Here is a 25,171-nt window from a genome sequence, read left to right as displayed (position 1 = left end):
TCCCTAATGACCTAGAAGAGGGTGATTACTTCAGCCTGGCAGAGAGGGGCCTGATCCATGACTGAGAGGTGCTCTCAGGACTCCTGTGCTAGAAATATTGATTGTTTGGGTGTTGACCGTGTTGCGACCGGAAATACCTAAGAGGCAAAATAACCTGTACTGCCTGTAATTTGAGAGTGCCCGCACAGCTGGGAATGTGAATCCATATCTCCCAGCATACGAGGTGCAGTTGTCTGAATAACCGTGACGTGGTCTGAGGCACCTTGTAGACGTAGGGCCAGTTGAAAGCTGTGCTCCACGGCCAGTCTGGACGCAGGGTCCAAATGACTGCAACTGTGTCAGAGGGGGGACAGTCAGATGCTGGTTCTCAAAGTTCTTCTCTTAAACACGCGGCTGCTGCAGTTGATAGTGCGAGCACATAATACTGAGGCAGCGTAATCCTGAAGTCGCCTCGGGCCTCTACAGTCCATTTACAGCCACTCCCTGCCCCTTCAGCTCACTCTGTCAGCTTCCTGCTTTTCCCCTTTCTGACGCTTTTTATTTTTTCTCTCCCTCCGTCTTTCCCACGCATCTTTTGCTCGCAGTAAATGCTTGAGACAGAAAACTAAGCGCCGGCCCTCAGAAATAAGTGCCGGCTCCGCACCGGAAACAACAAGCACAAATTAAGCACTGGGGGAGGGTTGATGATAGAAAAGCGGGTGGTGTAGTTAGAGGATTGGGAGGGCTTGGGGTGTCAGTGCCTTGAATGGTGAGAAAGGCGCTTCCTCTCATATGGGCCCTGTTCTCTCAGCAATGATCCTCACACCTGCACTCCCTTCCATGCAGGCTTCGCATTTCTGCTTCGCTCAACCCCACGCTATGCCCGTCGTTTACTCCCCGAGCTCCGCGCCTTCCCCGGTGGCCCTCAAGGAGCTTCTCCTGTTCCTTTACCTCCCTCTTCGGCTCCTCAAGACTCACCCCCATCAGTTAAGATACATGTTATAACAAGTCCCTCCGAGGGGGCGACGCGGCTGGGAATGAATGAGAGGGTAAGGGACTTTCCGGATAAGAAGGGGCAGGAGTAAGGGTTGATATGTCTGAGAAGGGGGCATGACTTGATGGGGGGCTTGGGGAGAAGGAAGGGGTGAAGCAGCAAGTGTGGCACGGTGGGCGGAAAGGTGAACGGGCACACGTGTGTGAATGAGCATCGGCAGCCGGGGGGAGAGTGGCCAGCCGTGGAGAAGGCACGTGACCGTGACTCAAGGGACGAGGGCGAGCGGAGGAGTGGGGTGTACGAGAGCACAGGAGCACAGCCGGAGTGCATGGCCGGGGGGACTTGAGCCCCCAGCTAGAGGGCACGGCCGGGAGAGGCGAGGGAGCTGGGCCGAAGTGACGCAGGGTTGCCTCGGTGGGGACGGAGCCCTTGGTTAGATAGGAGAGCTGGGAGAAAGGGGGTTCCAAAGCTGGGAATGGGCGTGAGAGGACACCTAGGGAGCGTGGTCAGAAAATTCCTAGTGTGGCATGCGCGGGGCGGTTGCTAATATTACACTGGGCATGGATGGCATTTAGGGGTCGCAGCTGTGACTCCCTAGACTGCAGCTTGCGACCCCTGGTGAAAGGGTGACCTTGTCTGCGTGTCTCATCTGTATGGTATAGCTCTTGTACTATGAGCGTGTAAATGAATGCTTTTATTGTGTGCTTTGCTGCATGTTTGAGAAATAGGTGTTTGCTGTACCTATGGTGGAAAGTGTTTGTGTGTGCGTATGTGTTTAAAGAATGTGTGCTAGGTGCTATGTATCAAGAATATATGTATGACTGTTACCATGTTAAGCTCTCATATCTAGGATGGTTACAGTCATACACACATTTATACACACAACCTCTCACGCATTCCTAAAACACATACACAGACAAAAATATTCCAACATAGGTACAACAAACACAATCCTCAACCAAGCAGCAAAACACACATTAAAACAAAAATACACAATAAGAGATGTGGTTAGGTGGACACAGGTGTGTTGCTCCTTGGTCCAAGCACAGATGAAGTGCAGCCTGAACATGCGCACAGGTGGGCTGTGACTTAATGAAGAAAGGTGCTGGAGGCCTAGCTGTACTCCAGCGAGACATGACTCCACGAACACATGCTGATGTCATATGTTTAAAATGTGTTCTGTTGGGTGCCACCTAATAATAAAGTTCTAAGAGACAATTCAATTTGAGACATGCACTATATATAAGGCTAACATAATTCATGTATGTAATGGGTGTCCAGGGCAGGTCCAGCAAGGCTTGCCCCATGCTGGATTTTTTATATCCACATAACATAAAGTGTATGTTCTGATAATATCGACTTATTTTTTTAAAAAAATACAGTCTGGGGATTCAAAGGTTATACATGCTACACAAAAAATGATGAAGGTAAAATGCTTATCCAAGAATAGGCACACAGATTTCCTGTGACAAACCAAAGGATTGGAAATTGTGTGTGAGCAGAGTGACTTGTTTTGTGATGGGTATATTTACTCCTGGGCTCAGTAGATGCATTATTTGTGCAAATTACCTTTATAAGGAGAGCTTACATATATGAACCAACCTGGCTTATTCTTTTATTAATGATTATGATATTACGAGTTAGCCCGGGCATATTAGGTTTTGCCTGACATCTGCTTGATTAGCCGAGATACATTGAGATTCTGCCTGGGCTTTTGAGGCTGTATTTAAGTTTTTGAGACTATGTCTAAGCTTGTTATGGCTGTGCATAGGCAAATTATGGTTGGCATACGACTATGAGGACTTTTCTAGTCTGTAACTTCTGTTCTGGTCTACGATAGCTGCTCTCCAACTCAGTGCTGTGGTCTTTTTGTGGTCAAGCCCCTGAAACATCATCACCACAGCCTAGCGAATTTAGCTTATAACTAAAGCACACGTTTACCTATTTTAATATACTTTTGATATTTTTCCATAACACATATTGTAGGTTTTATTTTTATCAATTCTGTGATGTCACTTTTGTTAATGACACCAGAGTCAATGATTCTGGGTCATCACTTTCTGTGAAATCACCCAGGTCTAAGGTCATATAATGCAACTCACTTTGAACTCACTTGGGTCAAAGGGCATGTGATGTCACTTTCGCTACCCCTGGCATGTCGGGGAATTGACGTCCTTGACACTGGAGAAGGGATACACAGACACTGGTGCAGAGATGCACTGACACTAGGACAGATATGCTCATGTTGGGCAAGTGATAGGCTGACACTGGGACAAAGATACACTAACTCGGAAAAATATATGCTGACACTGGGGCAGAGGTACAGTGAGGCAGAGATTCACTGACACAGGGAAAAATATATCACAAAGGGACAAAAATATACTGACAAAGACACACTGGGACTGGGGAAAGGATTGGCTGACACTGGCAGAGATTCTGTAGCAGAGATTATACTGGCGCTGGGAAAAAGATATGCTGACCCTAGGAAGGGATGGTCTGAAACAGGGGCAGCGATTCGCAGACACTGAGAAAGGCTTTCACAAACGAAACTGAAGGTCCACTGACAATGAGCAGGCAAAAACAAACATTTAACCTGTGAATTGGAAGACACAGTTGCAAGGAATGGGAGCACGACTGTGCTCACACGAAAGTCCCCATGAACCCTTCCTTGCTTAAACCGCAGGAAACCCCTTCAAAGCAGACTTGTCCTTAATAAAGAATGGGCGACCATCATGAGCGCCTATAGATTGTGTAAATTTGAGGAGTTACACTTTATATTAAAAAAAAACAGCATTCGGTTCTGGAGACTCGGTATATCCGAGAAGCTTGGTTGCTTTCTCAAGGGGAAAGTTATATCAGGTATCACTATGCAGTAGGTGCATTCACCTAGGGAGCTATTCCACTGCGGTAGAATGTTCTATTCATTGGGCGCATCTGGGAGTCCAGCTTCCCCGCCAGTTAACACCATTCTCAAGCAGGTGCTTTAACCCACTGAACTATCCCACTGTAGTATAGCTCCCCCACCTCTCCTGTTCTGAGATCTCTAGAGAAATCCGCAGCAGGTGCCTTTCCCCGGCGCTAGCAATCATCATTGGAGTGTCTCAATCATTGGGTAACACTGGGTGTGAAACGTTGCTGTCCCCAGAAACACAGCAGTCTGCTTACATTCAGCAGCAGGTGCAGTAACCCGCTGAACTGTACTCGTCAGGGGTTTAAAGAGCCCGCACCACAGGTGTCAATGCATTTCACTGACCCTTTCTGTAGGTACGTTAACCCTGAACTATCCACGTCATGGGTAGCTCCTAGACCCACCATACACCTGAGACAGTAATACGTTTCGCAAGCTCCGATGCACGTGCATTAACCCAGCGAGCCACCCATGTTGTTGAGAAGCTCTCTGGGCTGGGCGTCGTGGCTCGGTCAGAGTACAGTACCGTGCAGCAGGTGCACAGCTCACTGTTCTCAGACACTGTTTACCATCTTCGCAAGCGCATGACGATGCAGCGAAAGTCCATCGCCCTTGGGCAGCTCTCCCGAGCCGGACACCCACTCCACTCCTGTGCAGGTGCAGCACTCCCTGCGCTTCCCAAGCCTTGAGTAAATTATCCACTGAGCTGTTCTCGTCACAGGTCAGCCCCAGGAGCCGGGCTCTCGTGCCCTGACAATCTGGAGCGCTCTGCAGGAAGTGCACGAACGCTCCTGAGACGCCCTCTTCGTTGGCCACCCCCAGTTTCCCCGCTTCCAACGTAAATGTGTTTCTAAGCCTATGGTGCACTACCGACCCCGGAGCAGTTGTCCTCGCAGGGCAGTCCCCGGGCCGAGACGCGTGCCCCGGGCAGGCTGCAGCACTCCTCAGAAAGTGCGTGAACCCTCCTCGCCATTGGGCAGCTCCCGGACCCCGCCCCCGAGGGTTAGCACGCTGCTCAAGCCCCGAGTGCGCGCCAAGGGCTGAAGGATTCCCTTGTCTGTGTGCAGCCGGCAGCCGCCTGACAACAGGAAGCCGTGTGTAGAGTGAATGGAAAAAGTGGGTGGCACAGACTGCACAACTTCCCCTGACATCACTGCCCAAATAAGGAGCAGTGAACTCAAACTTCTCTCTCTCTCTCTTGCAGCCACCGACGCTCCCCGCCACCTCCGAGGCCGACATGAAGCGCGCCAGGCTGCGGTGCTGTGCCGTCGGGCGCCGAGTCTCTGCAGGTGAGTCCGGCCTCCGGGCGTACTGGGAGAGGGCAGGACCGGCCGGCGTCTTGGCGAGCCGGCGGGGCTGGGGTCGAGCCCGTCATATACTGTCAGGGATACCTATGTGTCAGTAATGCAACCAGTCACATGTCGGGCATACGGAGACCACGTGTCAGGTCTGCAGATGCAGTCACGTGTCAGGTGCGGAGAGGCACCCTCTTTCAGACATTCAGTCAGCTACGGGCCAAGTATGTCGTCAGACTCATGCCAGGCTTGCAGAATCCGTCTTGTACCGGGCATGCAGCCTGGCAAGCAGAGTAAGTCACACGTGAGCTAAGCAGAGGCATCTAACTGTCTGGTTTACACGTCTACCCGTATCAGGCATGAGTCATTCCTATGTCAGGCATGGTGCTAGTCACGTGATGGATACAATCGGTACAGTAACATGTCAGACATGCAGAAACAACTTTGAGTCATGCATGGAGTCAGTCATATATTAGGCACGCAGTGAAATATGTATAAAGTATGCAGTCGGGTACATGTCAAAAATGTCACATGCCGGGCGTGCATTAAGTCACGTCAACTTTGCAGTCAACGACATGTAAGGAATGTGGAATCAACCCTGTGTTTGTCGTGCACCATGTTTCTGGCATTCTGTAAACGTGGGGCAGGCAATTAACCGCATTACAAACATGGAGTGACTCAAGTGCCATATGCTGTCGTTCACACGTCATGCACGTAATTAGTCACGTCTCCTGCATGCAGATGAATTCACATGCAGACATGTAAAGTCAGACACAAGTATCGATTAGGCTACGGCGCATGTCAACAGGTTATACAGTGGCAATCACAACTTCAGTCGTGTTGTCAGTCAGTCCCATATCAAGAATCTCAAGTCACTCTCTAATTATTATAGTGGTTCCCAACCTGTGGTCCGGCAACCCCTGGGGGTCCGCGAAGCCTCCTCAGGGGGTCCGTGACTGCTTAGAAAATTAAATAATATTAACAGATTAAGCCCCAGCAGTCAATGGAGGGGGTCCTAGGATTCTAATAATGATTCAATGGGGGTCCCCGGGTTCCAGTAATGATAAAGTGGGGGTCCACAGAAGTCAAAAGGTTGGGAACCACTGCGGTCTAATACACAGTCTCATGGTACTCAGAGCTGAACACATGCGATGGGATTTCTTGGCATGTCATCGCCCGTTCACGGATAGTATGAACAGGACCAAATAGTCACAATTCAAACGGGGGTTTCCCAGCATACCAGCGGGTTTGAGAGATCGTGAAAGATAGGGCTGAGTCAGACGCGTGTCAAGCACTCAAAGCAAGTTGTATCTCACATGAATGGCAGTCACGTACGACAAGAGTGATTTTCCAACAAGATGCTGAATTCGAGAGTCTGATGAGGGGGAGCAGTGTCTGTCAAATGCAAGGAAGCTTCCGTTAGAAGTCGGCGCCTCTGGACGTGAGGGTCGAGAAAGACTACGGAACATCAAGGTACGCAGAGCCAATTATAGGCCGTCACGGGTGCACGTCCCTGTCACGCTAAGGGCATTGTCTTTGAACGGCGATCGGGGTTGGGGACGGGTCATTAGCATGTCTGCTGCCAGTGTTTAAGTGGGGAATCCCAGGGTTTCTCTTTCTGCCCGTCCAGCTCAGGGCATCAGCAGCGGGGCTTGGCAGGCTCTTCCTGGTATCAGCGGCAGCTGGCACGACAGAGGGTGTGAGCGTTTCTGTGGGTGAGAGCATCTGGCCCTCTCGCCTGCATCCCTGGTGAGGTCACTGTGTAGTGAGTGAGTAATGCGTGTGCACTCGATGGGTTTCCTGTCTGACTCTTGGCCAGCAAGACTTGTGATTAACCTTACAGCTGCCCTTGGGCGAGTTATTACTTGGGAAGTCCTGGGCTCGTACGTTTTAGAGGCATGGGTGGTATTAAATACTCGTAATTGCACTTAATAGTCTTGAGTGATACTCTATGGACGGGGTGGCACGTGGTAGTCTGGGGAAGTGCTAAAATAAAATAAAAACTAGTTGTCACTGAATAGCCTTGAGTGGCACGCTAGACCTGTAGCAGTGATTATCTCTATGCCAATTATCTGCCTTTTGTGTGGGAAACAAATGCAAGCTAGGGGCAAGATGGCGTCAGTCCTTGGTGTTGTCTCGTTTTTTGTCTTCAGCTGCATTAATTAATGATGCAGAAGAGTTGCAATAGGCCCGTATGCATGTGTGGAAAACTCCCCCCTCCCCCTGTGTTTGAGTAAAGGACATTCGTAATTGGGGTGCATGGGACCCTCTCTCCTGAGGACCATGGTGCATTGCACCTGCTACACGATTTATCGCTAGGCCCCTGGAAGGATCCCCTCAATAGACAAAGGCACACTCCTCCAGTTCGGAAATTCTTACGTGTTCGCTGCAGCTGTGGGCACCTGCGTGTTGGGTTCTAAGCGCTCTGGGCCTGTGTTCTCCGATTCTGCGTAGCCCCTGCAGACTGAATACGCTGAGGATATCTGCCATACGTCCCATCTCCCCCTAGTGCATTACTTTACTTATCGTGTGCAACATTGGGGTGGCACAGGGTTCGCAGTGTCCCACCGTCTTTCGTAGTCCATGACCTCCTGTATGCTGACCCCTGCTGTGACCCGGGACTCGCCTTCTTAAACCTTCTGCTGCGCTATAAAACCATTCGAGCCCAACTTTCAACTGTGATACAGAGGCTACTGTCCTCAACCCTCTGCCGTGGTGCAGGCCTCGCGTGTCTGACCTTCTTCCGCGCTAGAGGACCTACTGTGTTTAGCTGTCTGCTGTGATACAGGACTTGTCTTCTCCAAGCTTCTGCAGGCCCCACGTGTGCAAACCTCTGCTGTGGTGCAGGCTCTACGCCTTGTAACCCTGTTGTGTGGCTCATGAATTGCCCTCGGCTGTGGTACCGAACACACGGTGTGCAACTCTGCTGTTATACACGATTCAGCTCCTACAACTGTTATACGTGATTCAGCACATACAACCCTGTCCTGTGGTACAGCGATTCAACCCTCTGCTGTGGTGCAGTCGATATTATCTTCAACCCTCTGCTGTGGTTCATGATTTAATGGCTTAGTGGCTGTGTTTTGGTACAGGTCACACTGTGTGCAGCTCTCTGCTGTTATACGGGGCTTGCCGGTGTCCCCCACTCATCAGCGGTGCAGGGCTCACTGTGCTCAGTCCTTTGCTGCGAATATAGGACCCCAATGTACAACGCAGTGGAGTCTGATGCGGTACAAGACCCTGCTATGATGCATATCTCAGTGTGTAACTCTCTGCTGTGACACGTGAATTTGCATGCCCTACCTTCTGCTGTGGTACCGGACTCAAGTGTGCATCGCAGCGCTGTGGCACAGAATCTACTGTGTGCAATCCTGTCCTGTGGTGCAGGACTCCCTGTACGTAGCTCTCTGACTTTCGGCAGGAACTTGCTGTCTCCATTCTCCCGTTCGTCGTTTTCAAGGTCTCGGCGAGGTCCAACATTCTTCGCTGCACCGCAAAAACCACTGGATAAAAGTCTTCGACCAAATTGTACCGAGAGGGCACCTAGGCTCGTACTGTGCTGCAGCCCTTATCCAGAGCGTGAGTTGTCAGTTGTGGATGGAAAGTGCCACTGCTTTCTCTACGACGTCAGTTTGTGATCCTGGGCGGTTATTTCATTTCCCTTTGCCTCCCTTCTCAGATCTGCTTACATTGGGAGGATGCTGGCTGGATACCGGCATATAGTGGTGTATAGCTAATTTACACATTTATAGTTAAAGCACTCATAAACTCTTGCTATATATAAGGCACAATACAATTGTCTCTTTAACGTAGTGGTAGTCTAGCAGTTTGCGCGGACTAGCCTTTAGGCGCTTCCGCGTTGAATAGAACGAGCGTAGCTATAGCACACACTATCGCAATTCAATGGGTTCTGTGGCGTGGCCCCCCTGGGTGTTTAGCTCCGAAGTTGTAAACCCAGTTTGTCCGCACATTCTGTCAATTTAGTGACGCCATGCCTGCCCTTAACCGCACCTTTTGGTTGACGTATAGCGCTTCTTTCCTCCTTCGCATATTACCCTCGTTCACTTTGTCATTTATTGTTTACTGGTCTCTGGAGTTCTTGAAGTGCCCATTCTCTTGTTGACTGTCTCCAGGGACTAGTTTTCTCAGGGCCGACAGCTTAGGAAGAAGGATAAGACTGAACCCCCAGATAACACCCCCCCTCCGCCCCAAAGCAAGTGGGCTAACCTATCTCCAGACTCTATGGAGTGGACCCAAGTGTCCCAGAAAATGACGTACCTCCTCTATAAAGAAACCCACACAATAAATAAGGGCGTTGTATGAGAGACAAGTCAGGACTGGACCTCATTTTAAAGAGCCTATTGGCAGGGCTTGCCTTGAGATGCTATGTTGGCTGCCTTTATATAGCGCTTTCTGCCAGGTGTCCAGAACCGGCCTTTGCCTCTGTTTCCTTGGCAAACGGAGACAGCTGGACCGGACCATGGCTTTCTCAGTGATTGGACACGGATCCAAAAGGCACCTTCTCTTCCCTGGATAATCGGATGCATCAACTTTAAGACCGGGATTCAGTCTGTCTTTATAAAATTTACCTCCCACAGCACTCTGAGACTTCTGCATGGCGAAATGTAGCGCTATACAGGAACTCAAAATAAAATAAATGCAGATTAGTGTCGCGCTCTAGCGCTCGTTTAATCTACACGACCTTTGGCAATGCTGGGCGGATTCACCCGATTGGTTGTGTAAGTTGGTTTGGTTGTGCTTGGTGAACGGAGATTTTTTAAGGATCTAGTTTCGCAATGGTTCGTTTTGTCACATGTGAAAGTAAACGCTGTTTTCTGTCGAAGGTATATTTGTTAGTGTGTCGTTTATGGATCACTGGGTCGAAGATGTTACCTATTCCTGAAAGTTTGGTTTGTGTGACTACACTATAACATCCCTTTATGACAGTGGTGCTGGACCAAGTTTTTGACGGGGCGTACTGGCGGGGCCATTAAGTCTCTCTAAAATTATAGAGGATTCTAAATAAATCCTGGTGTTACCTAACAAGGGATTGCAGCAAATCACAAAAAAAACAACGTTCAGTGGAGAGCATGCGTTTGTGGGAGGGAAGGGCATTGGATGAGGTGGCTGTCAGAGATTTTGGGAAAACGTGGTTCGATCGTGCATTATAATACAGTATTCTTAAATACCCCCAGTTCCTGCACCTCTTTCGTCATTGTTTCTGTTGGCTGGATGAAGTGTATCATAGGTACTAGGGATACCACAAAAGTTAATTCCGCGTACAGCCTTCCACGTTCCACAGAAAAACAATATTTTTTTTGAGTTGAAGTCCTATTAATCCTGAGCATAATCTTCTAGAAAATCCCAAAGCAGCAACTTTCAAAGGTTACCATATAGATGTATTAACAGTGAATTTTACAGTTTGACTTATTATTTTTGAAGAAGGAAGCTAGCCTTCTTGGAGCCTGTGCAGAGTAGCCATGCATAACCCTTGAATTTACCTTTAGTATTGTAGTAGTTGTTGGACACCTTTTTCTGCTGACCTTTGAATTCGAGCTCATGTGCTCCTTTTCTCTAACCCTGTCTATTTTTTACTTTGTTATGCTTCAAGCACTACTCCCTCACCACTTTTCAATTTGTTATGCCCCAAATACAGTTTCACCTGCTTTCCTGCACAGCTGGAGAAACCCTTTAATGCATTTCTTCAGCAAAGGTCCGATATTTTTAGTGCCAAAACTAAATCCTGTAAAGAAAAACGTATAATGCTATTCTTCTGTGCTTTTTGTTTCAAAAGGTCTTTTTCAATTATGTCAGTTTCCCCTACCTTTAGTTATTTGAATTGTATCTCCACTGAAAGAGTCCACCGTAAGAGGGTTAGTTTTAAAACCCAATACAGCTAGAGTTAAGGTAGTGCCTTCTCCAGTCACCCAATTTAAGGAAGATGGCAGTGGAAGGAAGTTACTTTCACATGTAGAGTTGCCAATGTCCAAGGCGGTGTCCTAACAAAATGTGGACTGTATTTGTAGCATCCATATTGTTACGAGGCCCAAAGCACTTATGGGTGAACGAGTAAAAGGTTACTTCGTTAGGTGTGCTTGGTTGGTAGAGTTTGGGTTTATGCTGTGGTTTGTGTAGAAAACAACATGGTGTGATGGAGTCATGGAAGGGTGCGCAACCACATGGCGGCAAACTTGTAGTGATCTTAAGTATTCCATTTGTTGGTAGTGAGGTTTAGCAGTTCCTCACCTACAGGTGGCGAGGGGGAATAGACCAAAAAGAGTCACATAACTCAGGGACTATGGGTTCCTGGTTGTACTGTGTTTATTTTTTGACATTTCATTTATTTTTATCCATGATCAGTTTTTAATAATGTCTTATTTGTCTACCCATATATTTCATGTTTTGTGAAAAAATAAGATCCAAGTAGTATATCTCCACATGTATTTCACCGCTGAATGTACATTCGTAATTGGGTGTCTGACGTGTTTAAACACTAAAATCAGCCATACATTAGACATCGCCATACTTCTATGAAAACATCAACACTGTAATACAAACACATGCACATCTTTAGTTGTTTACATTTCATTAGGAAGGGCTTTCCCTGTTTTCTGAAAACTCCTCTGCACAGAAACCTGCTAGGAGGAGAGTGCCGCAGTTGATATTCAAATGGCACTTCCTCCAGGATATTACATCACCCGGCAAGATAGAGCTAGAAAAAAAGGTTGTGGTATGTAATAATACCAAAAGAGGAATTGCGATCCTCTATATTGCCTTTCAAATCCCTGACTGTGAACATTTTTAATTCTGTATAAGTCTATCCAGTACCTGTACCTTTTCAGGGGTACTGATCTAAGGACCTCAATGCCCCAGTATACAATTTATAGAAATACTACCTGATGCAATAGCATCCAATACTCTGAATAGATATTTTTTTACAGTTTTAGGGGATTTTAATCTACATTTAGAGGATCAAAAATTACACTAGCAACTTGGCTAAGACAAGATCTTGAAGCCTTACAGCTGACTTTAAATATTGAGGCCCTTACACACGAAAAAGGCCATTTGGTGGACCTATTTTTTTATACAATCCAAAACTTCATATAAATCGGATTGCGCCACAACCTTGTACAGACCATTATTTGGTCTTATTCTCCATAAAAAAGCGCTAGGAATAATGATGACGAAACCCCTATTGAAAACTGGATGGAAATGGGGAAACCTGGCAGGAAAAAATTGGGAGGAAATGTTAGTAAGATCACGGTCCTTGCTAAAAGAGGTCGTAAAAGTAGATGATACCTATAATAGCTGGGAAGACTGGATCAGACGTTCTTTGGATACTTACATTCCAATCACTGTTTTCAAAGCCAAAGGGCAAACTAAAACCACACCTTGGTTTAACCCCGATCTGGCATCCCTGAAGAAACTGTAAAAAAAAATAGAAAAAATAGAAAGACCATGGAGAAAGTCCTAGTGTCCCCAGTTGAAGCAGAAATATTAAACAGCAACAAAACACTAGCAAAATAATTACAGAGGCCCAGGCAAACTTTTTTTGAAGAAGTTAGCTTAAAGGCCTTAAACCCCTCAAAAGAGTTATTTAAAATTGTGAAGCCCCTGAAGTCTTGATAAATCGGGCACAATTCCTCCATCAACAACAACAGTTAGATGCAATGAATTGGCCACGTTTTTGTAGGAAAAAGTAATGACAATTTATAGTTCCCTCCTAGCCATTCGAAAAGATGGCCTTCAGCAAACTCAAATCCTGGAATCAGCTGTAAACACTACTTAATTTAATATGATTCCTGAGCTGACAGAAGACAGGTTTCGTGAAATCATGAGAACAGTAAAATCTGGACCCCCATTAGGTCCAGCTCCGCTATGGATTTTAGTAAAAGGCGCTCATATACTCCTTGCAAGTGTCACAAACATTTTAGGTAGATCTCTTGAGCTGGGAACAGTACCTAGCAGATGGAAACACGCCATCATCAGACCATTGCTGAAAAATTCCACTTAGATCCCATAACTATCGACCCATATCACTTCTCCCAATGATGGGTAAGATTTTGTAGAAACATGTTGATAAGACTTCAGCTCCCCACCTGGAAGTTAATCAAATTCTGCATCCATCGCAGATGGGCTTCAGAGATCAGCATAGTACAGAATCAGCGCTGTCAGCGGTCACAGAGGACCTCAAAGGGATATTAGATCAGGGAGGAATAGCTGCTGTAATTTTGCTGGACTTATGTGCAGCGTTTGATTCTGTGGATCATAAGATTCTGATCCAGAGATTAGAAGAGATAGGGGTGAAAGATAAAGCCTGAAATGGATGCAATCCTTTATTGAAGATCGACCTTTCCAACTAATGGAAAAAACATGTTTTTCAGAAACAAGGGCCTTTAAATGTGGAGTACCTCAAGGTTCCTCCCTTAGCCCCACCTTTTTTTAATATATATGTAAGACTTTAGCAAGTATTGTGAATAACTATGGTGTATCAGTTGTCTCTCACGCAGATGCAGGGGTGTGGAATTTATTAATATATCTACTTGTCCACGGGACAGGTTGCTTCTCAAATCTACTTGTCCTGTAAAAAGATCTACTTGTCCCTTCGGTGCCATGTAGTGTGGCGCCAAATTATGGCAGCAATCTCATTATGTAAGAGCTCTGATAATAGCCTCTCTGATTATGCCAGGGCTACTACCATAGTAGGGCTTGAATACTTGCAGTTTCAATCCCTACTGTAGCAATTTCCTTATTTTTCCACCTTTCAGCAGATCTGCATACTGGGGCTGGAGGAAGCAGTGAGCAATAGTTCCAGGGCTGGAATGCCTTTGAGTCTGCAAACCTACTAACCTGCATGTTTTAAAGATTTTCACCAGCTTCTCTCTAATATTTTCCCATAATAAGAAAGGTTGGACATTTACTCCTGACAATGGCAGAATTAGAACTTCTTCCAGGGTTGGGAAGAAAGTGGCTGGAGGGGAAATGAACTTGCAAATGCTCAATAGATTTTCACATGAGCAAATCTACACATGAGTATTTACCCATGCTAAAATACAGTTCACAAATATTTTATAGGGGTACGACATATACCATGGGTGCACTTTTGTGACTTTCTTTAAGAATTTGGGGCCACATGTAGGTAGGTTCAGATTTGCGACCCGCAAATTGCGAGTCGCAGATCCGAATGTAGGATGGTGTCCCTGACACCATCTGTGATTCGCAAGGGCTTCGCAAATGCACACCTCATGAATAATCATGAGGTGGGTCGCAATTTGCAACCCCCCTTGCGAATGGCGGCCTCATAGGGATGGTGGCCTGCTGGAGACAGCAGACCACCATGTCTGTGACTGCTTTTCAATAAAGCATTTTTTTATTTTTTTTTGTAATGCAGACTGTTTTCCTTAAAGGAAAACGAGATGCATTACAAAAACGAAAAATGAAACGTTTTCGTTTCATTTTTTCAGAGCAGGCAGTGGTCCACACGAGCACTGCCTGCTCTAAAAAAATGTTTACAGTGACATTCACAATGGGGAAGGGGTCCCTTTTGTGAAAGTGTTAGCACCCATTTGAAATGGGTGCAAACTGCGATTGGTTTGCGTCCGCGTTTGCAAAACAATCCTACATTGCACTGCGAGTCGCAATTAGGAAGGGAACACCCCTTCCTAATTGCGAGTCACAAACCCGTTTTGCGATTCGGTAACCAGGTCACCGAATCGCAAAACTGGGTTTGTGCATCGCAATGTGCTTTTTGCACGTCGCAATTGCGACATGCAAAAAGCTACCTACATGTGGGTCTTGGTCCCTAATTAGGTCTGGTGTTAACAAAGACATTTTGTTTTTATTAAACTTCTATTTCTCTCTCTTTCGGCTGGCTTTACTGTGAGTGATCGCATTCTTCTCTTCCACAAGGAGCATATTGGCACACAAAGTAGTTTTGTTCAGTGTCAGGAACTACAGTGGCAATCAGTGACGTAACGAAACTGGAGGGTGCCCCTTTGCAAAGAACATGGAGGAGCCACCTCTCCAGACTCACTCAGGGCAGGTGCTGTGCTGAAGGGGCCCCCTGGAGGGCGGCTGCGGGGCCTTTGTTATGCCACTGGTGGCAACGTGTGCTTTTAGAGTTCAAAAACGTTTTGGTTTTTTTTTTGCCAGCGTTTGTTACAATGTTGAGGGCCTGGTAGCTCCCACAACAATAAAGTGTTACAAAAGCCATGTCAAAACAAGACACGCATTGATGAAACTAAAAGACTTATAAAAATATGTCAGATCAGTTGGCTTTGTCAGTGTTTGTTTATTTTCATGCTTCCCATAATCATGTTGAAAATGGTTACACTGATTTTCCATTAGAAATATTTTTGGGAAATACTAACATGCATCAAAACATTTTACTAAATGACACTTCATTTGCATCTAATCAGAGAGCATTCTGGGAGCATTATAATTGGCCTCATAGCCTAAACTTTTCAAACATGTGTATACACGTTTTTTTTTTTGTACTGGAACCAACGTCATTAGTGAAGTGTGACCTTAAAACATTTATTTACAGCACTCACCCTAATAATGAAGGTTTTCAAATAATGAACCATAAATACAAGTTCGAACAGCATTATCTTTTGGAAACACATTACCTCAACTGCAGAGAGTTCCACTCTCTGTAAACAGGCAGCCAAAGGGTTTCTGCTGCAGAGGGTTGGGCCTACTTGTCCCAAGGACAAAGTAAACATAAAAACTTGTTGCCCTTGACCCCAAACAAGATGTCCCGGGCGATAGGAATTCCACATCCCTGTCAGATGATACACAGTTGTTGGTATCAATCCCAAAAGGGAAGGAATTGAAGAACCTACAGCTATCCCTATGCCTGGAAGATGTATCCAAGTGGATGGCAAATTGCTGCCTAAAACTTAACGGTGAAAAAACTGAGGTGATGTTCCTGGGAATCAGCCTGCATTCAAATATTAATTTAGAATGGCCATATTGCCTGGGTATCTCTCCCATTCCTAAACCTCTTATAAAAAATCTTGGTATGTGGCTGGATAATGCCCTTACAGTGGACGCCCAGGCAACAAAACTGGCTTGCTGTTGCTTTGGGGCACTGAGGATTACTCGAAAAATTATCAAGCTACTTTCAGAAAATTTAAGAAAAACTGTGATACAGGCCGTGATAATTTCACTTCTAGATTATGGTAACTCTCTTTACCTAGGCTCCCTGAAATATGTCACAAAAAAACTGCAAGTGGTACAAAATGCAACCACTAGAATGCTAATAAAAATCCCCAAGACTCAACAGAGAAGGCATTCCGAATGTTACATTGGTTGCCAATTGAAGCAAGAGTTAAGTTTAAAACATTAAGTTAAGCTCATAAATTGATTCATGATAAAGGCCTGCAGAAATTAAGAGACATACTGGCACAATACCACCCCCAAGACCTCTCAGATCAGCTCAGTGACATCTGCGCTGTGAGGTCTTAGGGTAGCCGTGCGCTTTATAAATATCATATCATATCATGTCAACCTGAGCATGTAGTGGCCAGCAGTCATGATCCACAGTACTGAAAACTACTCCCAAAATCAATACATTATACATTCATTTTTTTAAAGTAAATTCAGGTTTATTTCATACCTGCCTTTTCATATGAAAATCATTAAAAGCAGAAAACAGGGAACCTTAATTATATCACATGCCTGTTAGTTGGGGATGTTGATGGTCAGTGTAGAATGACTTATTGTGTCCGATTAATGAGATGACCTACTTCTGAGACTGTATGAGAAGTTAGTACGATTTGGACCTCAAGAGCTAAGGTTCCTGAGGTCGCCTGTATTTATAAGACAATTTACATGTTCACAATGGTGGTCAGCATTGCTTTCACATGCATTTACTTAATTGTTTTGTAAAGTACTGGAGTATGATTGGAAGCTACTTCAAAGTGCTTAGAGAACGTGACCATATAAATAGAATGTCCTGCTTGTGGAAAGTGTGCAGTCTTGTTCCTCGCAGTTGAAAACGTGCCCTAGAACCTTATCTGGCACTAAGGTTTGAACACATTAACTGATCATGCAGGCAGGCTCGTTGCTAAACATTTACTCCTATGCCCCTGGGTTACGAACAAATAAATTATTCCCAATGAACTGATCATTCAGGCACTCTTGTTGCTAAACATTTACTCCTGTGTCACGAACAATTCAATTATTCTGAAACTATGGTTACTGAATGATGTTCAACTAAGCCCAATATGACAGGTTTGCAAATATTTTCTCTTGCAAATTTCTTGTAATTGTAGCAAAAAGTACAGTTACTACTCATAGGTGCCAAAGTTCTACGCACCTAGATCCTAATGTCCAAATAAGAACTATACTCACAACAGCTTTTAGGATCGTGTTGAGTGTCTGCTTCGTTACATGATAGCATCAGGCATAAAGTAGTTAGAATGCACTTTATGGTGCCCTTGAGCGGTATCAAGGGGAACTGGAAGGAATCTACACTTTTGCCATGATCCCTGAATGGAACTACTGACTGCAACTGTTCATTGGTCAAAGCACCCGCTTGTGCACTAATGCTTTATAAATTTGCTTTCGCAGCTCCGACCTCAAGTTCAGTACAGGCCAATTGCATTTTAGACACGACAGTAACAAGACTCCCTGCTGCATCCAGAATGTAATGATTCATGCACGTGTTTGGTCAACCCAACAACTAGTGCCTTAAATAGATCCCATGTTTAATAAGATCCCCCTTACTCTGGATTTTATCTGTCTTTATGATTTTGGAAAAGTCACTATTTCTGGTGTTTTTCATACTGTGTGTGATGTTGGCTGTAATATTCCTATTTTGCCTTGAATGCTGCCCTCAGGACAACACTTTTCGCAATACAGGATTACTACTTTCAACCCTTTTGTAAAAATACTTGGGGAATTGTTAACCTTTCCCGAACAGTCTAAGACTGGACAATTGTAAGTAAACACACCTCCTGAAATCTCTGGCTATTTGCAAGGTTTTAATAAATTGCAGATAGACGCATACACTATATTTATCCTCGGGTTTTGGTGGTGGCAAAAAGATGGCTTATCAAGAAAAGTACAGCTCTTGGGATGAAGCAGGGATACCGTGTGGCCACGTTTTCATCGACACAGAGCCATCAAGCCCACCTGCGGTGTGTGTCTATAACCACAACACAGTGTTCTCCTCCGCTGACACCATGATTATGCATTATAATCACAATAAACTATTGTAACCAGAGTGATGGCTTTTTGGAATATGAACTGGACTTCAGACTCAAAACTACAAACTGTACATATTCTTTGGAATCTTTAATCAGAAACTCCAATAGCTCCTTCAGATGGAGAATAAGTTCATGAGCATTATGGCAGATTTGCCCACTTTAAAGTGTTTCACCGTTTCCCACATCTCTTCTAGGCTCTGTGCGCCAAATGTAATACATTGAGATTGTGGAGACTCTTTGCACCTATTTGTGTTTTGAAGTCCTTTTTAGACATGTAATGATCTACTTTTCCTCCTTACACTTCCTTGTGATTAGGGGTATGTGAACATCTGTAATTATTTCATGAACTTTTTCACCTAATTTTGATTTTAGTCAGGGGCAGCTCTTCCGCAGTGGCAGAGGGGCGTCGCCTCCTGGCTGAGCCAGCCGATGAATAATAAAACAAGACCCTTTCTATCATTTCATTTTTCATCATTTTTCATAGCTGGCTGAGACAGCAAAGTGTACAGGGAGAGGCGGAGCCACGGGAGGTGAGAAGGGGAGGATGGGAGAGTGCACTAAGTGCGCATGTGTGTTTGGCTGGCCGTCTGAGGCTGGCCAAACACACATGCGCACTTAGGTTTCTCCAACCAGGCTGTGTATACACAGCCATGCTTAGGAAACAGCACAGACCCCAGGCTTGTGTCTGAGAGGTAGTCACTGCCACTCAGACAAATCCTGACGCTGCTTACATGCTATGTTTAGCATGTAAGCAGCATCAGGATTGTTGGGGAGCCTGTGAGGAGCGAGGCGGCAGGGGACTGCAGGAGACAGCGGTGCGAGGGAAACGGTATGTGTTTTCTTTAAAAAAAATGTTATTTCCCCCATCGTCCCTTCCCATCCCCCCGACATATGCGGCAGGCGCCGCTGATTTCAGTGCAAAATATTGTTTACAGGGAGTTCATGCTCACCTTTTGCAAATGAGTCTTATGAGAGACCATCAGGAGAGTCATGTGAATAAGTCACTATCTGGTAAATTGTAGGACTTTTTAGGCAAGGTGTGTGCTTCTTGTAAGTTATGTGAAATTTAGAGACATTTACCAAATTTTGGGTAACACTAAATTTGGAAATTCCTTGATTATTGTTGGCGTAATTAAACTTTCATCTAGGTCCAGTGCTAGTACTTGAAGAGCTAGATCTACAACTGAGATGACTCTGTAGCGCTCCTACTTTCCCTTACATTATCAAAAATTACCACAAAGGAAAAGGCAGTATTGTTTGAATTTCAGTGTTTCGCCACAATTCATTAGGAAGTGCGACCCATGTTCATTAAACATTGGATGTTTATATCGTATTTGGTGTAGTTCTGAATGATCTATGAATAACTTCTCTTCAGATTCATTGACATTTTCCCTAAAAAATATCAATACAAAATCCGTCTATAGTAGCTTGTTTTTTATTCAGTGGTTCATGTCACGCTTTTATTTCTAAGTGCTATAAGTGGCCGGTGTTTCTACTAGTTTATACCACAAACACTGGAGCACTCAGTTGCATTTTTAGGCAGGAGAAGCTTGTGAAATGGCACACCAGTTTATGAGACATCAAGTGTTATTTGTAATTCTTGTTTGTTCCTCTTGATATCAGTGTCCTTCATTCATATGAAGCGGTAAACCATTTTTTACTTTGCATTGACACAATCAAACATAGAATACAGTTGATGCAGTGATGACAAATTACAGATGTTTCAGCCGACAAGTGTTTCATCCCAACATGGACTTTTTCAAGGTTATTTAGAGAGAAGAAAATTCCCGAAGTGTAATGATGAGAGAAAGAAAGCATATACTTGCAAATTTTAGGCCAGGGTTAGTAGAAAAAACAATCAACCTGAGAATTCCAAGCCTGTTGTTACTTCCAAAAGTATGAAAAATAAGCCTCTATCGAAAAGAGTAGTGGTCCACTGTGTTTAGAATTTACAATTCGATGCTCCCATAGAGACATAGTCTTGGACCTTGATAAGGCCTGTGTACACCATGTAGGCCCAATGACTGTTGCCGTCCTCTACCCAATTTACCAATAAGGGTAGAAGGCTGTGTTGGACTTGACAAGGTTCGAACAGGTGATTTGCAGATCACTGCAAATGTCAGCAGCGGGTGTTTAACTCACCCCGTCGTCATGCCAGTCTGTGCACAAGATTGCCATAATAATGGTGTAACAAAGATGTGTGCTTCTACAGAGAGAGTGCTTACCCTGCAAGCAGCTCATATCATTTTTATCAATCTGTTTGACCCTGCCTGTTGTCACACTGGATGAACCTTGCCCTTTAGGTCACACCCATGCCACTGCAATGCTATTAAACAATGTCTACTAGATAACACGCATGTTATGCGGCCTATTCTTCTCTAACAGAAGTATACATGAGAAGAGAGGTCATGGTGCTGTTTTTCAGCTGCACCTCCCTTCGTTTTCCATGGTTACCTTCAGAGTGCAGCTGTACGTTTCAGGTCAGTGTGGAATAACTGGGGTATGCTAATATACATGTATTCTTAGATACCTTAAGGTGGCACTCTTTGTAGGATGTTGGCTCTGTATGCACTATTTCAAAGTAAGGAATAGTATGCACAGAGTCCAAGGGTTCCCCTTAGAGGTAAGATAGTGGCAAAAAGAGATAATACTAATGCTCTATTTTGTGGTAGTGTGGTCCAGCAGTAGGCTTATCAAAGGAGTAGTGTTAAGCATTTGTTGTACATACACACAGGCAATAAATGAGGAACACACACTCAGAGACAAATCCAGCCAATAGGTTTTGTTATAGAAAAATAAATTTTCTTAGTTTATTTTAAGAACCACAGGTTCAAATTCTACATGTAATATCTCATTTGAAAGGTATTGCAGGTAAGTACTTTAGGAACTTTGAATCATTTCATTAGCATGTATACTTTTTACATAAAACACAATAAGCTGTTTTAAAAGTGGACACAGTGCAATTTTCTCAGTTCCTGGGGGAGGTAAGTTTTTGTTAGTTTTGTCAGGTAAGTAAATCACTTACAAGTCTCAGGTTTGGGTCCAAGGTAGCCCACCGTTGGGGGTTCAGAGCAACCCCAAAGTTATCACACCAGCAGCTCAGGGCCGGTCAGGTGCAAAGGTCAAAGAGGTGCCCAAAACACATAGGCTTCAATGGAGAGAAGGGGGTGCCCCGGTTCCGGTCTGCCAGCAGGTAAGTACCCGCGTCTTCGGAGGGCAGACCAGGGGGGTTTTGTAGGGCACCGGGGGGGACACAAGTCCACACAAAAAGTACACCCTCAGCGGCACTGGGGCGGCCGGGTGCAGTGTAGAAACAAGCGTCGGGTTTTCAATGGAAATCAATGAGAGATCAAGGGATCTCTTCAGTGTTGCAGGCAGGCAAGGGGGGGCTCCTCGGGGTAGCCACCACCTGGGCAAGGGAGAGGGCTTCCTGGGGGTCACTCCTGCACAGGAGTTCCGTTCCTTTAGGTGCTGGGGGCTGCGGGTGCAGGGTCTTTTCCAGCCGTCGGGAAATGGAGTTCAGGCAGTCGCGGTACCCTAGTCTTGACCCAGTGGTCTGCCTTCTTTCCCAATTCTTGGGGCGAAATTGGACCTAGGTCTACCAGATACTGATGCAACTTTTCATTGAAGCAGTTACTTAAAATGTGTTCTTTCATAAACAAATTATAAAGCCCAACATAGTCATGCACTTCATTTCCAGTTACCCAACCATCCAGTGTTTTCACTGAGTAGTCTACAAAATCGACCCAGGTCTGGCTCGAGGATTTTTGAGCCCCCCTGAACCTAATTCTATACTCCTCAGTGGAGAATCCAAAGCCCTCAATCAGGGTTCCCTTCATGAGGTCATAAGATTCTGCATCTTTTCCAGAGAGTGTGAGGAGTCTATCCCTACACTTTCCAGTGAACATTTCCCAAAGGAGAGCACCCCAGTGAGATTTGCTTACTTTTCTGGTTACACAAGCCCTCTCAAAAGCTGTGAACCATTTGGTGATGTCATCCCCATCTTCATATTTAGTTACAATCCCTTTAGGGATTTTCAACATGTCAGGAGAATCTCTGACCCTATTTATGTTGCTGCCACCATTGATGGGTCCTAGGCCCATCTCTTGTCTTTCCCTTTCTATGGCTAGGATCTGTCTTTCCAAAGCCAATCTTTTGGCCATCCTGGCTAACTGGATGTCCTCTTCACTGGAGTTAACCTCAGTGATTTCAGAGAGGTTGGTCCCTCCTGTAAGGGAGCCAGCATCTCTGACTATTATTTGTGGAGTCAGGGCTTGAGAGGCCCTGTCTTCCCTAGATAGGACTGGTGGGGGGGAATCACCCTCCACGTCACTATCATCATCCTCTGAGTTGCCATCCTCAGAGGGGTTGGCTCTTTCAAACTCTGCCAACAGCTCCTGGAGCTGTAGTTTGGAAGGTCTGTAGCCCATTGCTATTTTCTTTAGTTTACAGAGTGACCTTAGCTCTCTCATCTGTAGATGGAGGTAAGGTGTGGTGTCGAGTTCCACCACATTCACATCTGTATTAGACATTATGCTTCTAAAAGTTGGAATACTTCTTAAGAAACTAAAACTAGTTCTAGGATCTAATTCAAACTTTTACCAAACTTTTAAACTCTAAAAGGAAATGCTAACAGGGACTAACACAAGGCCCTAGCAGGACTTTTAAGAATGTAGAAAAATTTCAAATTGCAAAAATCAATTTCTAATGACAATTTTTGGAATTTGTCGTGTGATCAGGTATTGGCTGAGTAGTCCAGCAAATGCAAAGTCTTGTACCCCACCGCTGATCCACCAATGTAGGAAGTTGGCTCTGTATGCACTATTTCAAAGTAAGGAATAGTATGCACAGAGTCCAAGGGTTCCCCTTAGAGGTAAGATAGTGGCAAAAAGAGATAATACTAATGCTCTATTTTGTGGTAGTGTGGTCGAGCAGTAGGCTTATCAAAGGAGTAGTGTTAAGCATTTGTTGTACATACACACAGGCAATAAATGAGGAACACACACTCAGAGACAAATCCAGCCAATAGGTTTTGTTATAGAAAAATATATTTTCTTAGTTTATTTTAAGAACCACAGGTTCACATTCTACATGTAATATCTCATTTGAAAGGTATTGCAGGTAAGTACTTTAGGAACTTTGAATCATTTCATTAGCATGTATACTTTTTACATAAAACACAATAAGCTGTTTTAAAAGTGGACACAGTGCAATTTTCACAGTTCCTGGGGGAGGTAAGTTTTTGTTAGTTTTGTCAGGTAAGTAAATCACTTACAAGTCTCAGGTTTGGGTCCAAGGTAGCCCACCGTTGGGGGTTCAGAGCAACCCCAAAGTTATCACACCAGCAGCTCAGTGCCGGTCAGGTGCAAAGGTCAAAGAGGTGCCCAAAACACATAGGCTTCAATGGAGAGAAGGGGGTGCCCCGGTTCCGGTCTGCCAGCAGGTAAGTACCCGTGTCTTCGGAGGGCAGACCAGGGGGGTTTTGTAGGGCACCGGGGGGGACACAAGTCCACACAAAAAGTACACCCTCAGCGGCACTGGGGCGGCCGGGTGCAGTGTAGAAACAAGCGTCGGGTTTTCAATGGAAATCAATGAGAGATCAAGGGATCTCTTCAGCGTTGCAGGCAGGCAAGGGGGGGCTCCTCGGGGTAGCCACCACCTGGGCAAGGGAGAGGGCTTCCTGGGGGTCACTCCTGCACAGGAGTTCCGTTCCTTTAGGTGCTGGGGGCTGCGGGTGCAGGGTCTTTTCCAGTCGTCGGGAAATGGAATTCAGGCAGTCGCGGTCAGGGGGAGCCTGGGGATTCCCTCTGCGGGCGTCGCTGTGGGGGCTCAGGGGGGACAACTTTGGTTACGCACAGTCGTAGAGTCGCCGGAGGGTCCTCCCTGAAGCGTTGTTTCTCCACCAGTCGAGTCGGGGTCGCCGGGTGCAGTGTTGCAAGTCTCACGCTTCTTGCGGGGAGTTGCAGGGGTCTTTAAATCTGCTACTTGAAACAAAGTTGCAGTTCTTTTGGAGCAGGGCCGCTGTCCTCTGGAGTTTCTTGTCTTTCTCGAAGCAGGGCAGTCCTCAGAGGATTCAGAGGTCGCTGGTCCCTTGGAAAGCGTCGCTGGAGCAGGTTTCTTTGGAAGGCAGGAGACAGGCCGGTAGGACTGGGGCCAAAGCAGTTGGTGTCTTCTGTTCTTCCTCTGCAGGGGTTTTTCAGCTCAGCAGTCTTCTTCTTCAGGTAAGTTGCAGGAATCTAAATTCTTAGGTTCAGGGAAGCCCTTAAATACTAAATTTAAGGGCGTGTTTAGGTCTGGGGGGTTAGTAGCCAATGGCTACTAGCCCTGAGGGTGGGTACACCCTCTTTGTGCCTGCTCCCAAGGGGAGGGGGTCACATCCCTAATCCTATTCGGGGAATCCTCCATCTGCAAGATGGAGGATTTCTAAAAGTGGGAGTCACTTCCGCTCAGGACACCTTAGGGGCTGTCCTGACTGGCCAGTGACTCCTCCTTGTTTTTCTCATTATTTTCTCCGGCCTTGCCGCCAAAAGTGGGGGCCGGGGCCGGAGGGGGCGGGCAACTCCACTAGCTGGAGTGTCCTGCGGTGCTGGCACAAAGGGGTGAGCCTTTGAGGTTCACCGCCAGGTGTGACAGCTCCTGCCTGGGGGAGGTGTTAGCATCTCCACCCAGTGCAGGCTTTGTTACTGGCTTCAGAGTGACAAAGGCACTCTCCCCATGGGGCCAGCAACATGTCTCGGTTGTGGCAGGCTGCTGGAACCAGTCAGTCTACACTGAACAATTG

The 25,171-nt window shown here is 45.7% G+C and overlaps 1 protein-coding gene across 4 annotated transcripts in view; it reads left to right on the top strand.

Moving 5' to 3' along the window:
• The window catches only part of HIVEP3 (HIVEP zinc finger 3), a 1,670,978-nt gene that overhangs the window by 1,320,691 nt on the left and 325,116 nt on the right, over window positions 1–25,171 (top strand). The window contains exons 1-2 of one of the 4 annotated variants that reach the window (XM_069224894.1): window positions 4,881–4,997; window positions 5,086–5,170. The exons of 2 other annotated variants lie outside the window; for them this stretch is intronic. The gene's annotated coding sequence lies outside the window, so the exon portion shown is untranslated. Of the gene's footprint in view, window positions 1–4,880; window positions 4,998–5,059; window positions 5,171–25,171 lie in introns of those variants that run through there. One more of the 4 variants, XM_069224895.1, reaches the window with a different exon arrangement.

The sequence above is a fragment of the Pleurodeles waltl genome, chromosome 3_1 (genome assembly GCF_031143425.1).
Source record: "Pleurodeles waltl isolate 20211129_DDA chromosome 3_1, aPleWal1.hap1.20221129, whole genome shotgun sequence".
Classification (NCBI taxonomy): domain Eukaryota; kingdom Metazoa; phylum Chordata; class Amphibia; order Caudata; family Salamandridae; genus Pleurodeles; species Pleurodeles waltl.
This window is presented reverse-complemented; position numbering and strand designations above follow the sequence as displayed.